This window comes from Emydura macquarii, unplaced genomic scaffold (genome assembly GCF_026122565.2).
Source record: "Emydura macquarii macquarii isolate MOO-44397 ecotype Brisbane River unplaced genomic scaffold, CSIRO-AGI_Emac_v2 contig_2497, whole genome shotgun sequence".
NCBI lineage: Eukaryota > Metazoa > Chordata > Testudines > Chelidae > Emydura > Emydura macquarii.
In genome coordinates, this window is record NW_027132634.1 from 24,205 (window position 1) to 41,883 (window position 17,679).

The window sequence follows — 17,679 nt, forward strand, 5'->3', positions numbered from 1 at the left end:
TCCAGTCTGTAGGTCCTACCATAATACCAATGATAAGAATCAGAGGCAACCCAAGAGACGATCACACAACTGCATGACTACATCCAGGCGCACAAAGAGATGGGGGGGGGGAAAGGAAGCTGCCAATACAAACCAAGGGGAAAGCTCTGCTGGCTAAACAGACCAGGCCCAGTTCACTCCTATTTAACACTCCCGGGTGGAATTCGCTGGCTTGTGTTACACAGCAGGAGAGCCTAGATGATAAGTAACATCCCATGTCCCCTTATGATTTTTGGGTTAGATTCTCAGCTGGTGTAAATCTACATAGCTCCTTTGAGTCCAATGGAGTTATTCCTGATTTATACCACCAGGGTGAGTGACAGAGGGGAATCAGCCCCATTGAACCCAATGGAGTTACTCAGGATTCAGATCATGGCGAGTGAGAGGAGAATCTGCAGACTGGTGGAGCTGAGGATCTGGCCCTTTCAGTTCACTAGTGCTACACTTATTTATGCCAGCTGAGTAGCTGGTCCTGCGGGTCTGTGAGTGTCCTCTAAAATGATGCAAAATCTCAGTTAATTGGTGACACTGCTGAGGTCTCAGACCAGGAGCCTGGAGGGGATTGAGAGACCGGGTCCCAAAGGGATCTTGGGTAATTTAAAGACCATGGACAGTCTAAAGGCTGTGGGAAGCTGTAAAAAATCTCTGGAGCTCTGCAGCAGCCTGTGGCGATAGGCTGTGGACATTCCTGGCTACCTTCGGGGACGATGAGGTCTGCAGGCTGGATAACAAAGGCACAGACCGGGCACCTCTCCTGTGTGATGTGCTGTTTTGGATGAGAAATCTGGACGCTTCTACACAGGGGTCACGGCCAGGGGGAAGAGGAAAATTCCAGTCAGCTGGATCGTCCTCTTCCAATGCAACCAGTGTAAGACATCTGGTCTGGTAAAGATTTTCTCTGTCCCTCAGTCTCTTCCTGTCTTGAAATCTGTCAGTCTCCGCCTCACTCAAGGATGATGTCACACAGATGATTTCTTACAGAAAAATCCGTCCATCCATCTGTCTGTGCGTCTCTCTGCAGTACCTGTCTGCCTGTCTCTCTCTTGTGGCTGTGTATCATTCATCTCCCTCTCTCCGTTAATCTCTGTGTGGCTATGTACACACCACAGCTTAGGTTGGTGTATGTTACGATGTTCAAGGGGCTAAAAAAGCCAGCGTAAGTTACACTGAGCTAAGCGCTGGTGTGGACAACTCTGTGTTGGTGGGAGAGCTTCTCCCACTGACATAGCCACTGCTGCTCACGGGGGCTGGAGTATTTAACATGACGGTAGAGCTCTGTCCCATCGGCTTAGCCTCTCTGTACTAGCAGTGCTACAGCAATGCTGCTGTAAGCTGTGTAGTGTAGCCTGCAGGTGATAAACCCAACACAGCAGCTTCTGCCTGTCAATAGCACCTCTCATGCATGGGGAAAACTCCCTGACAAAATGGAAATAGACACTTCATTTTTGTCCTTCAAATCTGACCTTAAAAATCCCATTGTGATATTCACAGAACGCAGCCTGCTGATCATGGCTGAACAGATAACAAGCTGTTGCTATTCCTCTTCCTCCCTTTTCCCTTTTTTTCTAACCCCCATAAAAATTCATGTCATTAACAAAGCTAGGACAATTCTTCACCAGATTTATTTGTTTGTATGTTGCATCCACACCCTCTCCTTTAACACAAACACAGAGCAGCACCTACATTGATAAAAATGAATCCCTGCTAAAACAAACTGCTCCACTGCACACACAGTAATCCCTGTGCAGAGAGGATGAGAGAAAGAACAAACCACATGACACACATTGGTCACATCACCTCATTCACCAATGGAAGGCTCTAAGATGCTGTGGAGATAACGATGGGGCAGGAGCCTGTATAGAATAGAGTTGAAGAAATTAAACAGGAGAGAAGAGATGAAACTGGAACAGAGTAGAATAGAACAGGACATCCCCTTTGTCTGTTTGTCTTTGGATGGTAAGATCTTTAAGGCAGACATTTTCTCTTTCTGAGTGCTGCTCTGCAGTGAGGACCTGATCCCAACAGGCATGAGAATGATGTAAATATAAAGTACTATGAGTGAAAGTGAGTAGTGGGGTGACATGCAGTAAAAAGGCAGCAGTGGAAGGAAGGGTGAGCATTGCAGTAATGGGATATATATTGTAATATATGTAATATATCCTTTTGTTTCTGTAACTCATGGGCATTTTTTCTTTCCCCTACCCCAGGAATGATTCCCACGTGGGGTTGGTCAACCGCACTGTGGTGACTCATTTCATCCTATCAGGAATACCCAACACTGACGGCCTTCAGACCATCCTCTTCGTCATCTTCTTAGCTTTCTACCTCTGCACCCTGCTGGTCAACCTGCTCATCTTATCAGCCATCCTTGGTGACTCCTGCCTGCACACCCCCATGTACTTCTTCCTCTGCAATCTCGCTGTGCTGGACCTTGCATTACCCTCCATCATCACCCCCAAGCTGCTCGCCAACCTCTGCGGTCAGAGCAGGGTCATCCCGCTGGGCGGATGCATGGCTCAGGTCTTCTTCTACTGGTTCCTAGGCTGCACCGAGGGCCTGCTCTGCACCATCATGGCCTTTGACAGGTATGTGGCCATCTGCCACCTGCTGCACTACCTGGAGGGTGTGCATCATGAACTGGAGGGTGTGCGCCATCCTGGCTGCCAGCACCTGGGTCACCAGCTCCTTTCATGCCACCATTCTCACCAGCCTGACCTTCACGCTGCCCTACTGCGGGCCCAATACGGTGGACTATTTCTTCTGTGACATCTTCTCCGTGGCCAAGCTGGCCTGCGCAGACACGTATGTCATCGAGACCGTGACCTTTACCAACACTGGGGTAGTGACAATGACCTGCTTCTTCCTCATTCTTATATCCTACGTCTGCATCGTCTACTCCATCCTGAAGATTAACTCAGCCGAAGGGCAACGCAAAGCAGCCTCCACTTGCGCCTCACATCTGACGGTGGTGACACTGTTCTTTGGGCCCTGCATCCTGGTCTACATGCAGCCACGTCAGAGCAAAGTTCTGGTGACCGCTGTGCAGCTCTTTGGCTATGTAGCCATGCCCATGCTGAACCCGGTCATCTACACGCTGAGGAACAAGGAGGTGCAAGGGGCTCGGTGGAAACAGAGTGGATCAGACGACTGCACATTGATGTGCTGCATCTGCAGAGGTAGCATGTGTGTGAGCATTGAAATAAGTCTACAGATTCATCTGCGTGGCTCTTATGTGGCTTCTGTGAGAGTCTGTCTCTGTCCTTCCACATAGAGCCCTACCTGTATATCTGGAGCTCTACAAATCATAGAAGTGCTCCTAAAAGCATCTAGCTGTCTTGGACATGCTTTCAGGCTGATATTTTCAAAGCTGCCTAAAGGATAGGCACACTCAGTCTGCATTAACATTAACAGGAATTGGAGAACCAAATCTTCTAGCTGACTTTGAAAATCTCAGCCCTATTGCACAAATCTACAGAAGCCAGGACAGCATCTTCTGCAAACTCAAAATAAGGAAGAAAATAATTCCCTTCATCAGCTGGCACGGACCCAATGTCAGCAGCACCTGACTTACTTAGACGTCTTAGTGCATCCCACTAGGCACCTCGTTCTCTTTGTAAATCTAGACTTTAGGCCACATTTTAGAAAATATTTAGGCACCCAGTGGGATCTTTCAAAAACACCTAGCTCCCAGGGAGAACTGGGCTTCTTAATGGCTTTTGAAAATGGGCTTACTCTCCTAAGTCACTTGGGTGGTTTTGTAAATGTTACCCTCTACTCAGACAGAGAGATAGAAAGAGAAATAAAAAAGGAAGAAAACATGCTAATAGGAGATTTAATGGATGTGAGAACTCTACACTCCTCACAGGCACTGTATTTTGGACTTGTTGTACATAGGTATTGCGTCTTCTGCATCCATTGCATTTGAATTTTGAGCAACATTCAATGTGTATAAAACCTAAACCTAGGACTAAAATGAGGGGGTTTTTTTGTTTGTTTTTCATCCTCAGATGTTTTATTGGAACGTGTGAAGCTTGTGCTTCTTCTTGGTGTGCAAATTAAAAAGAAACCTGCAAACCAGTGAGTGGAGAGGACTGGACCCATTTATGAGACTGGCAAATAAAAAGTGAAAGTAATTCTACTGGGCCAGAAATGTATAGAAATCTCACTGCATATAGCGATGGCCACTTTGACATCACTTGGTGATCTGAACCACTGACTCAAGCGGAGCTACGGCTAGTTCACTGCAATTGGGTAATCTGGTCCATGGACTCCAGGTCAGGTAGAGCAGATTCACAGCAGTCAGGGATCTGTCCTATTTAACACCGTGTGGATCTCTAACAATGCTTAGCGCTCTGGCTCCACTGTGGCAAGTTCTGTGCAGGGTCATTCCTTGCCCTAAGGAGCTGATGCTCTAAATCGCCAAAGGAGGCATCATTATCCCCATTTTACAGATGGGAAACTAAGGCACACACACGTCAAATGGCACAGGGAGTCTACGGCAGAGCAGGGAACTGAGATGGGCTGTCTGGAGTCCCACTCCGGCGCCCTCACCATAGATCCAGCCTCCCTTGTGAAATATTGAGCATGGTCTTTCGTAGCACTGAAGGGCCTGTCCAGGATCCCTGTCAAGGTTCATGGCCCCATTGTGCTGAGTGTGGCACTAGACAGAGAGACAGAGTGTGCTCAAAAGACGGGACGTGCTGATGGGAGACAAGACGAGTTCGTGTGGCATAGCAGGGGACGGGGTGGGGGTTTACAAAAATAAGACCACGGGGTGACATACATAATTTTCTTTGTAGGAGCTGAAGAGCGTGGACAGCTCCAAGGGGTGGGAGAAGGGCATGGACGAACCAATGGGCTGATGCACTTTGGCTGCTGCTATGTCCCTAAAGAACGTCAAACATGCTGCATTCTTCCCTGGGATCCCTTCTTATAGAATCCTGAAATTCTGTTTTTCCTTTTCGCATTAGAACATAAGAGCCACAGTCACGGCCCAGGACCCCATTGCTCAAATACAGAACAAAGACACAGCTCCTGCCCCACAATGCTAAGCCCATGCCCCTCCCCCCCAGTGGTCAGAATGGCTTTTCTATGGCCCCTGGGACTGCAGCCCCACCTCCAACCAGGCCTGAATGGATTTAGCCTTGCCGCCCTGGGTTTTGTGCAGTCAGAAAATAACCCTCATGGAGAAATGAATGCCAAGTGACTTGCCCAAGGTCATACAGTGAGTCTGTGGCAGAGATGGAAAAAGAACCCAGGAGTCCTGACCCTCCCACCCCACCCTGCTCTTACCCCATGAAAGAGAAATGCAATGCAAGAGTCATGCATGCCAAGCTGTGCTTCTCTAGCCATAAGAGTATTGGAACAAAAGCCCCCAGAAGAAGGGCTAGAACCCAGGAGATCAAGCGTTAGACCCCTACGCTCCTCCCAGAGCCACAGATAGAACTAGGAGGCCTGAGAACCATCTCCAAGTCAGCCAGTTCTCAGGCAACTCCTGCTGAAGGCAGGATAAATCATAGCTCAGGCCAGGGCAGTGTCCTGCCCCCCCGTCTCATCAGGGTGTCTTTCATCTCCTTGTTCCTCAGTGTCTATAGGAGGGGGTTGAGGGGTGGGGGTTTGTTTCTATGACGCATTTGTTTAAATTTCTCCTTCAGCTCTGACGTAGCTTTTCTCTCTGCAGCATCTTATAACCTTGCACCTTGTTTCTGCCATTCCTCCTCTTCACTCCCCCCACCCCAGCCCCTTGTGTATTTCTCCCCCTCAAGGTCGCTCACAGCTGCGCCAATATTAAGATGTTGACTTTTGCTGGGTTTTTAAGCACATAATGATGATGACTCCAGGGGACATTATTAGAAGCCTGGTTTGGGCAAAGTAAAGACGACCCACGTATTTCTTTAGTGAGGCGAGCCTGGGGGGCCTTGCTTGAATGGAGCACTCCTGCAGATTGCACCTGGTGCTGGCAAAGACCAGTACACGGAAGTGCCTTGCTTCATTGAATGCACCAATTCTGACAGAACACTGCTCTGGCTGGTATCTCAGGCCTGGCCTCTCCACACATGCAGCCCTCCCGCCAGTCTGTCTGAGCCCAGTGCTCTGCTAGAAGATGCTCCTTTGCGGAGCGGGTGACCTACTCGGATGTGCTTGGAGTCAGTGCTAATCCCAATGTCCCAGGAAAGTCCTAGGGAGCACTGTGCTGGAGGGAAGAGGGTGGGGGTTTCAGTAGATAGCCCTGTTCTCTCTGCGTATGTCTACACAGGGATCAAAAACCTGCAGCTAACATGTGCCAGCTGTGGCTGCGTGGCAAGTCTTTTATCCCTGTGTAGATGTACTCTCTGAGTCAGTGTGCAGGGCGTCAATGCAGTGCTTGGGTCATTAGTCATGGCCATTGGCGAGGTCACGGCCCATTTCGATCAAAACAGAGGTTTGAACCTTCATTTCCTGGCTAAATTCTAACACAGACACTTCTTTACATTGTAGGTAACCAGACAGCTCTAACATAGGGCAGGTCATATCCCCAGCTGGCAAAACTCACCAAAGCACCATTGCAGTTAATGCCCCTAGGTCTTTTTACACTGAGCAAATTCACTTTGGCTTTTGGCTGTAATGTGTAGATGCCAAGGTGCATGTCTATCAGGCTACATGTGAGCAGGTCTCCTTTCAAAGCAAGGCTGGGTGGGAAAAGGTTTTCCCATCTCATGAGAGTTTTTGACATTTTGAAATTTGTCAGAATGGAAAAAAGCAAAATCTCAACACTGTAAACTGCAAAAAATTCACTTGGGGGAAAATAAATGTTTCATTTTGATCACTTCAAAGACCTTCTCCCCTTTTTAAAATGTCTAAACCAAGAGCTGTTTTCACTCAAAAACCTTTCAGTCTTGTCACACCAGAAAGTTGTAACGTGATGCTTCGACAATCTTGAAAATTTTTTAACCAAATATCTATTTTTTTGGGTCAGGTGTATCATTGAACCCAACACTGTTTAATGAGCAGTTCTGTTTTAGAAAAATTGGCATTATCCTACCAATCCCCCACCCCCCAAAAAAACAAAAAAACACCTCAACTAAAAAGATCCACACACACAAAATACCAGAAAATTCCTGACCAGCTTAATTTCAAAGGTTCTTTTTTCCTGGCATCTAGCTGAGCTAAGTGGAGGGTTAGGGGAAGTGTGAGGAGCCTTGGAAAGACACCATTTCTACTTGAGTGCATGCATCGCTCTGGGTTCCTCCATGGCCCCTCATTTACACCAGCACATCTAACCTCACTCCTGCGAGGGACAGAAGGGTTTTCATCCCCATTTCACAGGCTGAGCAGCAGAGAGGTTGTCAGGGATTTTCATAGGGGTCCAATGGACTTGATGCCTCCTTTGACATGCCCAGCATAGGTAACTCACCCAAAGTCACCCAGGCAGTCTGTGGCAAATCTTGAACCCAAGTCTCCAGAGTTGCAATCTGCCCACAACAGCAGTTTTTGTTGCTCCTACAAATGGCAGGAACTCTGCTACACGTCGCTGAGCGCTGCATACTGGCAGCTTGTCTGTTAACATGCCATGTGCAGACACCCGGGCACCTCTCCTTCACAGAGAGCTCTTGGAACGCAGCCCAGCACTGCGACCACATGAGCAGCCTTTGCAGGAGGAAAGGTCTCTGCATCTTTCTGGAGAACCCTGGCCCAGATCCTTCGCTGGTGAAAATGACCCCAAGGGCTGCAGCCCTTTTCTCTGAATGCCATGGCTCTTGGCTGCTCGCAATCTGGGCAGCGTTCAGCCTGCAGACCTAGAGGGGAAAGGTTTCCTAGGACAGCCTCAAGTCAAGTGCCCCAGGTCTAGGCCAGCCTGGCAGATCTCATTTATACTTATTGCGTATATCATGGTAGCGCCTGGAGGCCCAACTGAGACCGGAGCCCTGTTTTGCCAGGGGCTGCACCGACAAACAGTACCAGCGAGATCAGGACCCCACCTGGCCGGGTGCCACCCAGACACACAGAGCCACAGAGAGCAGGACACCGGCGTGCCAGTGCTGCACAGACAAACAGTAACAGAGCTCGGGACCATCACGGGGTCTACTCACCGCTAGGTTGCCTGGGGAGTCTCACCTTCCAGGCCCAGCACCTCCTGCCGCTGCTCATCCATGCGCCCAGCTGTGTCTCTGAAACTCAGAGTGCTCTACCTTCATGGCTTGTCCCTCTGGCCAGGTCATTAAAATCCTCCCCTTCCAGGGTAGGAAAGTCCCAGCAGACAATTGTCCGAGGCAGCCTTCTGCTCCATGGCCGGGTCTGTGCCGCTGCCCCAGTGGGTGGGGTGGGAACCCAGGCCCACCCGCTACTGCGTGGTCCAGCCCAGGGGGACCCTCTGTCTAGCAACCATGGGCTGCTTGCTGCCAGCCCCTCTCACTATTTCCCTGGAGCTCTGCCGGCTCACCCCCTCTCTGGGATTACCAGCCCAAACTGCCTCCTTCCAGGGACTCACTGCTTCACTGCATAGCCCGAAACACCCCCTGCCCCTTCTCCCAGGGAGCAGCAGCTGCCAACTTCCTGGCTTTATACCAGCCCCACCTGTTCCTTCCCAGCTGGGCTCCATCAAACTTTCCAGTCCTGCTTCTCCCCAGATGCAGGTTAATTAACCTAATTTAACAGGATTTGCCTCACCTGGGCCGGACGCTCCCTTGTGCCAAGCACCGAACAGCTGCTCAGGGACTGGCACCCCTTTGTGGCAGGCACTGCTTAGACACACAGCAACAGACCCCCCCCCTCGTGCCCAGCGCATGGCAGACACACAGTGGCCAGAGTGTAGGGGGGCTAGGGGCTGGCTGGGAAGGCTGGCCAAAGGGGAAGGGAGAGGATCCAGCCGGGGGGGGTTCTGCCCAGAATGGAGGGGCTGAAGTGACTGGGGAGGCAGAACAGAGTAGGGGGAAAACAGGTCTGGCTGGAGTGGGCGGGGGGTTGAGGGGTCTAGGTGTGTGGGCTGGCCAGAGTGGGAGGCAAGGGGTCAGGCCACAGGGCTGGTGAGAGAAGGTGGCGAGGGTACTAGCTACAGGGGCTGACAAAGTGGGGGGGCAAAGGGTCTGCCTGACAGGGCTGGCCAGATTGTGGGGGGTGAGGAGCCTGGGTAGGCGGCTGGTCTGGCTTGACTAGGGGGTGAGGATGGGGCTGGCTGGAGGGGTCGGTCTAGAGTGGGGGGGCAGAGATATGACTGGAGGGGCTCTCTGGTTGTGAGGGGAGTGGCCACAGGCCTGGCGGGAGGGATTGGGCCAGAATATTAAAGAAATATCAATTACATTAAAATAATGTACTTGTAAAAAGTTTCAAAGTATATAAAATACACTTTAAAACTCAAAACTTTAAAAACTTCCGAGTGGCCACAACTCTCTGCCCCCCAGGGCAGGGCTAACAGCAGTCTCATTCCAGCCATGTGGCCACCCCAGCCTGGGAGTGAGGGGCGGCCCCCACCTGGGCTCCCAGACCCACAGACAAAGCCTAGGGGTAAACCACTCCCATTTACACTTGCCCGACACAAGGCTCTTGCTCTGGTTGTACAGGGGCTAGGAAACCCCAGGCAGAATTCAAATAAAACTAAGTTTAGCATAAGCCCTTTTTCACACCATCCATTGTGAATTATTCCTCCAGTGCCAGGTCTTCTCCCCCAGGTTACAGTTGGGGAAACTGAGGCACGGAGAGCTGAGGTAATTCATCTGTGTAGCTGGACTTAGATCACAAGATCTCCAGATGACTTGACCTCCTCTCTATAGCCCCTGCTGCCTGGCTGCCCTTGTTATCGTTGTAGGCTGGGATTGTCAAGGCAGTCTAAGGGAGTTAGGCCCCCAAGACGTGCATGCCTTACTCTCCCTTAGGCTCCTCAGCAAATCCCAGCGTGCATAGTTCTGAAAGTCAAGAGAAGCCCAGGCCTTGGAAGATGCCAAGAGAGACCCAGGGCCAGAATTACAAAGGGGTTTAGGCATCTGAAGAAGCTGATAGTTGCCCTGTGGGATTTGCAGTAACACCTGAGCAAGTTAGATGCCTAACTCCCATTGGATGCCCATGGGATTTAGCAACCTTGCACATTTAGGAGCTTTGGGAAATACCAGTATATACCTGTCCCACCTTAAAGTGCCCAAATCCCTTGGTAATCCCGGCACACAGAAAGCACAAAAGCTGAGCTGGAGTCAGGAAACCCTGGGGGAAATCCTAGGGCCTGTGCTAGGCAGGGGGGCAGACTAGAAGAGCAGAACGGCCCCTTTTGGCTTTACAATGGATGAGTCTATGAAGTTTTGTCTCTGGGCCTCTGCTTCTGAGCTGTTCAGGTCTCTCAGAAGTGAGTCCCACAAGCCCTTAGGAAATAGACATGGATAAATCACCTTCCCACAGCATCGCTCCTTTAATGCCAGTGACGCTCAAAGCCAGCTACACACTGCTCGGATGCAGAGAGCAACCGGGCTGAGTCTAGTTCTGTCAGGTCATGCTCAGAGTGAGGGGTGAAAGGACTCTTACACACTTGTGTCCTTGGCGTCTAGATAGACAGATAGATAATGACCGAAGAATCCTGGAGCTGGACGATTGGATTCATCACCTGCTGGGAAAAAATCCACAGAGCCCAGTACAGTAAGTGTGCTATTTCCATTAACTATATGTGTGGGGATTAGCATACAAGGGACATTTAAAGAACATGAATCAGAATTGCTGTCAGCACTCGTTAAGGATTTCACTGTTAAGTTACGCAAGTAATTACAGACAGTCAGAAGAAACAAAAATTCCTCCTTTCGAAAATGTCAACTTTTCATCAGAAACCCCAAACCCATTTTTTTCCTCCTTTAGGCAACTGAGAACTGTCAGCTGAGAAGTGTAAATTTAAGATGAAAACCAAACAGGATTGCTTGTCGAGTATTCAGTTTTCCAGCATAACAGATTTTCAGTGAAAACAGACACATGGTGAGAAAAAGTTGTCTTGCTGTAAACCCACATTTTCCATCCAAGCAACTAACAAACCAACCAACCAACCAAAATTTAACTGAAAATTTCCAACCAGACTTAAACTTCAAACAACGGGGGGAAACTTTAATGTTGGCTAATAACATCATAACTGGAAACCCATTGATTTGGTTGTAGCTGTTTAATTTCTGTTTCAAAGGAAAGTAAAACTGAAAAATGGCCAAGCCGATATCCACAGAATATGTGTTATAGGGGCTAGGAGCTTTGAACCCAGTTTCAGAGTTGCACCCAGCAGCCAGATCTGTCTATCCTGACATGGAGCTTAGATGGACAGGGAGGAGGTCACTGGGACTAGAAACCTCTTTGTTTAGCACCATAACCAGGCTCCATCTCTGCTGACAGCTGAGCACACAAATACTGTAACTAGGTACAAAGAATATACACATAATAATACACAGCCCGTCCCCCAAAGAGCTCACAGTCCTAGTAGACCAGGCAGAGAAAGGGAGGGAGGGAAAGAGAGTCCCAGGGAGGGGAAGTGACTGGCTGAAGGTCATACAGCAGGTCAATGGCAGAGCCAAGGACAGAACCCAGGTGTCCTGACAGTCACTGACCCGCAGAGCATAGACACAAAGTCACAAAGGGAAATAACACAACACAGCAGTAGCTGAGCGATGCCAGGTCATGGCTCAGATCTTATCAGGTGTGAACTGACCCAGCTTCCAAGACTTGACATCAGTGGGAAAACACACCAGACTAGTCGTCTCATTCTCTGCAGCGAGGAGCCCTCACCGCCCCTCCTCAGTGGATGTGATCAGGGATGTGTTCTGACAGTCACATCGTCAGTAATTATGGAGAGAGGAATCAGGGTCGTTCTCTCGCTTACTGTAATCTTCACAGTTGCCCTTCTCATTCCCTCCACAGGCAGGACACAATGTGCTGAGGAAGACAATGTCCAACCGAACCACCGTGACCGAGTTCCTGCTCCTGGGATTCTCTGAGGTGCGGGAGCTACAGATTTTGAACTTTGTGGTGTTTCTAGTGATTTATCTGGCAGCTCTGTTGGGAAACCTTCTCATCATCACAGTCATAGCCCTCGACCGCCTCCTTCACACCCCCATGTACTTCTTCCTGATCAATCTGTCCATCATAGACATTGGCTCCATCTCTGTCACCATCCCCAAATCCATGGCCAATTCCCTCACGAACACCAGGTCCATTTCTTACGCTGGGTGTGTCACCCAAGTCTTTTTCCTCCCCTTCTTGCTGGGAGCAGATTTTTTCCTTCTGACTGTCATGGCGTACGATCGTGACGTCGCCATCTGCCAGCCGCTGCACTATGAGAGAGTGATGAACATGGGAGTTTGTGTCCAAATGGCAGCCGGGGCCTGGGTGAGTGGTGTTCTCTATGGTGCCCTGCACACCGGGAATATGTTGGCAATCTCCTTCTGCAGAGGCAACACGGTGGATCAGTTCTTTTGTGAAATTCCCCAGCTCCTCAAGCTCTCCTACTCTGACTCCTACTTCACTGAAATGGGGGTCATTCTCTTTATTGTGGGCTTAGCCTTATGCTGCTTTGTTTTTATAATTGTGTCGTATGTTCAGATCATCAGCACAGTGCTGAGAATCCCCTCAGATCAGGGCCGACATAAAGCCTTCTCCACCTGCCTGCCTCACCTCACTGTGCTCTCCTTGTTAGTTTGCACTGGCATCTTTGCCTACCTGAAACCCCTCTCCAGCACGACGTCACGGCTGGATCTCATAGTGGCTGTTTTCTATTCCGTGCTGCCTCCCGTAATGAATCCCATCATCTATAGCATGAGAAACAAGGAGATCAAAGCTTCCATGTGGAAACTGACAGGGTGGTGGTTATCCACTAAAAATTAAAGGTCCATCTTTTTCCTCTGACTGTGATTTCATTCTGTGTGTGTATAGAAATGTAATCAATGGGTGACATTAGTGTCTCTGTGAGAACATGCTTTTCAATCTCTTTACATGCAAAGGGGTATTTACAGTGGCAAAAAAGGACACTGTAGGAGAGTAAAGAGTTAAAAGCTGGACAAATGGTCAGGCCTAAGCTACAGGGAATGGGGTCATGGTACAGGGAAACCTTGTTTCCATTAATTGGCGTGAATTCTAGTTAAAGTCTGTTATCTCTCTTCTTCTCCTCCCTTCCAGGCCATCTGTGCAGGGGATGCAGCTAACTATCACCACTCCTGCACAAGGCCAGGGTGGAAAGAAAGCATTATTTTCCTTCCCCCCAGCATGCCTTTACTTCAAAGAATGTTAGTGTAAAATTAATAGGTTTGAGGGTGATGTGCCTGACCTCTGTATGGTAATCTTGTAATCAACAAACAGGGGCGGGTATAATTGTATTCATCATGCAGTTATTAATATTCACTTTGTAGGTGTCAATGTAACCAAATAAGGGTCAATGGGGAGTTGCTGGAAATGTATACATTTACATACTGGTATGGATAAAATAATTGTAAAGTAACTCCCCGGTGCTCACTCGCGGCGTCGAGGTGGAACAAGCAGGCAATAAAGGTTTCCGTCTCCCCAGTCCAGCCCAGGGACAACCGGTTTGGTTATTTCTAACACACACAAACACAGCTCAGTGGAGTTACTGTAGATTTACACTAGTGGAAATAAGATCGGAATCTGTTTATCTACCTATGTGTCTCTCAGGTCTCTGTACTGCCACCCATCCTGGGCTAGCTGAGCACCTTCCACATAAAAGCAGCAGCCAGATCAAAGTCTAGTGAACTTGATGAGGTCTTTGGGTCTTCTCCTTTTGGGCATATAAACTCTGCTTGTGTTATGCCGGCTGTTGGTTTATTGGTTGCTTGTGTAACTCCGAGGGATGAAATCCTAAGATGTGTGTTGTGGACATATTGTCAAGCTGATACATTTCTGCTGTCTCTCAGGGGCTGCATGTTGTTCTGGATTCCAGACAGCTGCCCTGGCTGGGACAGGTGTTTGACACCTACCTGAAGGACCACCACTGACAGCCGTCAAGAGTAGGCTTTTGGGGTCATTGATTTTTATGGTCTTTGAATGAATTCCCCACCCTGCCACGGGAAAACAGGCAGCTAGAGAATGGAACGTTACAGTTTAAACCCATGGCACAGAGACAGGGGTCTGGTGAACAGCACGGTTTTGCTTTCTGCAGTGAGAGACAGAACATGGACACAAACAGGACAGACAGAAAGAAGCAGGAGGGAAGGAGAGACTCTACCGAGCCAGAAATTCTGATTAACATGGGACTGACAGAAGGGGTAAGATCAGACCACGGGAGGGGTCTGCATCTGCCCTCAACTGAAGGCACCTTCAGGATGGTGGAAATGACGCAGCTATAGGATAAGAGGATGAGCAAAAATGGAACCAGTGAAAGGAACACCGTAAGGATAGTAAGAGCAACTTCATTGTGGCGGGTGTCTGTGGAGGACAGTCTCATCACAGGGAGAATGTTCCAGAAGAAATGACTGATTCTATTAGACCTACAGAAAGGCAGCGTAAATATGGAAAGGGTGTGTCCAAACGCCACCAGGATACCAATAGTCCAGGAACCAGCTGCCATCTGAGTGCAGAGGGTTTGGTTTATAATGAGGGTGTATTGCAGGGGATGGCATATGGCCACGTATCGGTCATATGCCATGACAGAGAGAAGGCAGCATTCTGTAATGCCAAAGAGAACAAAGAAAAACATCTGAACACCCCAGCCCGTGAATGAGATGGTCTAGGTCTCCAACAACAGGTTCACCAGCATCTTGGGCTGTGTGACTGAGGTGTAGCAGATCTGCCAGGAAGGATAAATTCCTGGGGAAGTAATACATGAGAGTGTGAAGGGCAGAGTCAGCGATCGTGACGATAACAATCAGTGTTCCCACCAGGGCCGTCACATAGAAGGTGAACACCTGCAGGAAGAGCAGGACTTGCAATGACTGGAAATCAGAGGATCCCAGAAACTCTGTCTCAGTCACACAGGTCTGGTGGCCCTTCTCCATATCTTCAACACACTTCAGCAGGGACCTGGGAGGTTGAAAACAAAGGGCAGCACCTGTTGTAATAATAGATGTAGAGATGGGCCGAAAACAATTGTTGAAACTGTTCTCTTTTGCAAAATGCTGTTTTGTTGATATTCAAATAACTTGAGGAAATTTGCCGGTTTTGGGCAAAATGTTCCACACAAAAATATTCAAAACCTCATGTTTTGTGTATCTACTTTCCCATTTCATTTTGTTCCAGATTTCTTGTTTTGTTTTGATTGTTTGACAGAAGCTATGAGGGTGGATGGATCACTTGATGATGACCTATTCTGTTCACTCCCTCTGAAGCACCTGGCATTGGCCACTGTCAGAAGACAGGATACTGGGCTAGATGGACCATTGGTCTGACCCAGTATGGCCGTACTCATGTTCTTATTATTTGTATGTTCTATTACGCTGTAAAACATTAAAATTTAATATGTAATACATGATTATATGTATTCATTATATATACTTTAATATATTTTATTTTACTTTATTCTTAATATTTTACTATATTGCATTTAGTATTTATTGTTCTACTATAATTCTAAAGGGTCGTTTCACTTCAACATGATCAAAACAAAACATTTCAATAACGTCCTTTTGAGGGCTGTGAATCAAATCTTTATTCAGAATTTCCATTTTTAAACATATTTAGGTGCCTAGTGGGATTTTCAAAAACATCTAAGGTAACCTTAGAGCATGCCTACCAGGTTTGTGTGTATTTGTGTACCCTATATACACATTAAATAAAAGCAGAGTATGTGGATAGCTAGCTTGCTAGCTAGCTAGATAATAAGAGCCAATTATGGTGCCTTTTTGTTGTTCATGGCTGTTGATGTCCAGATCAATGATTTCCTTGCAAGTATTCATTATTTGGTGTTATACATCAAAGAATTTATGTGAATCTTTCTTACTCCATAACTCATTTACAAGAACTTCATGATAAACATTGTCTGTGATCCTTGAGCTGTTTTGACTGGACACATTTTAGCATGCCCCGTTTCCCTTGCCTTTTTCGTTACAATGGATTATTACAATTGGTTTTCTTAAAAGAACAATTCAGGTGGTTCAAATGGTCATAACTTCTTGTCCAAACACTCAATGATTATGAATTTAAAACTCATCTCCTTTGAATATTCTGATCTAAGGCACTGATCTAAAAAAAAAAAGTATGGTGCTTAACTGTAAACATTAGAGAAGTATCGCTGATGGCTTACAGTTAAACTCATGATTAAGTTTGCTTATTTTATTTTTAATTAGGAGGTTTGTGTCACGATGCCCGGAGTGGCTCACAGCTAAGTGTGCCAAACTCAGGTCAGAGCGTCAGAAATCAGGACAGACATCCCAGACTAGGGGTATATTCCATCATTAGATTTCACCATGCCAGTAATGAAAGTGTGCTCCTGGATCACTATATATCACTGTAGTAGTCACAGACAGTCCCCTTATACTCTCTAGCTTCTCTTTACCACCCAGACAAATGGGACTTTGTGACAAAGGGTTATGAAAACCAGAAATCATAGAAACTAGATTCTTCCAACCCCAAAGGATTAGTCATTCACCCTACATCACTGGGTGCTCAGGTTCTTACCAAAAACAACACAGTACCCAATTTTTTTCATAAATTAGCTACAGATTTCTTGACTAAGAAAAAGAAATGAGAGAATTATTGAGAGGTTAAAGCAGATAAAATACATTACAGCTGGATCATGATAGCAGAGAAGTCATAATCTGCCAGTCTCTTAGAGTCTCCTCGAGCACACAGGAGTGAAATGTGGAAGGCCAAAGCACAACTGGAGTTGCAGCTAGCAAGGGACATGCAGGGTTCCTACAGTTACGTTAGCAACACGGAGGAGCTTAAGGGAAGTGTGGGTCCCTGACAGAATGGGGGAGGCAACCTAGTGACAGATGAAGTGGAAAAAGCTGAAGTACTCAATGGTTTTTTTGCCCCATGTTCACAGACAAGGTCATCTCCCAGACTCCTGCACTGGGCAGCACAGAATGGAGAGAAGGTGAACAGCCTTCAGTGGTGACAGAACAGGTTCAGGACTATTTAGAAAGACTGGACATGCACAAGTCCACGGGGTGGGATGCAATGCATTCGAGGGTGCTGAGGGATTTGGTTGATGTGATTTTAGAGCTATTGGTCATTATCTTTGAAAACTTGTGGCAACTGGTGGAGGTGCACGAAGATTGAAGAAAAAGGCAAATCTAGTGCCCATCAACAAAAAAGGGAAGAAGGAGAATCTGGAGAAGTACAGACCAGTCAGCCTCAACTCAGTCCCCAGAAATATCATGGATCAGGTACTCCAGGAATCCATTTACAAGCACTTGATAGAGATGAAGGTATTAGGAACAGTCAGCATGGATTCATCAAGGGCAACTCATGCCTGACCAACCTGATTGCCTTCTGTGATGAGGTGACTGGCTCTGTGGGTGTGGGGAAAGAGGTGGAAGTGATATAGCTTAACTACAGCAAAACTTTTGATACAGTCGCCCACAATATTCTTGCCAGCAAGTTACTGAAATATGGGTGGGATGAATGGACTATAAGGTGGCTAGAAAGCTGGCAGACGTCAGGGTCAATGGGTGGTGATCAATGGCTCGATGTGTAGTTGGCAGCCGGTAACAAGTGCACTGCCCCAGGGTCAAGTTTGTCTGTCTCGAGGCCGGTTTTGCTCAA

At 47.8% G+C, this 17,679-nt stretch overlaps 1 pseudogene; it reads left to right on the top strand.

The window, feature by feature from the left end:
* Positions 1 to 1,169: 1,169 nt before the first annotated feature.
* Positions 1,170 to 13,970, top strand: LOC137163283 (olfactory receptor 10D3-like; annotated as a pseudogene).
* The last annotated feature ends 3,709 nt before the right edge of the window (positions 13,971 to 17,679 follow it).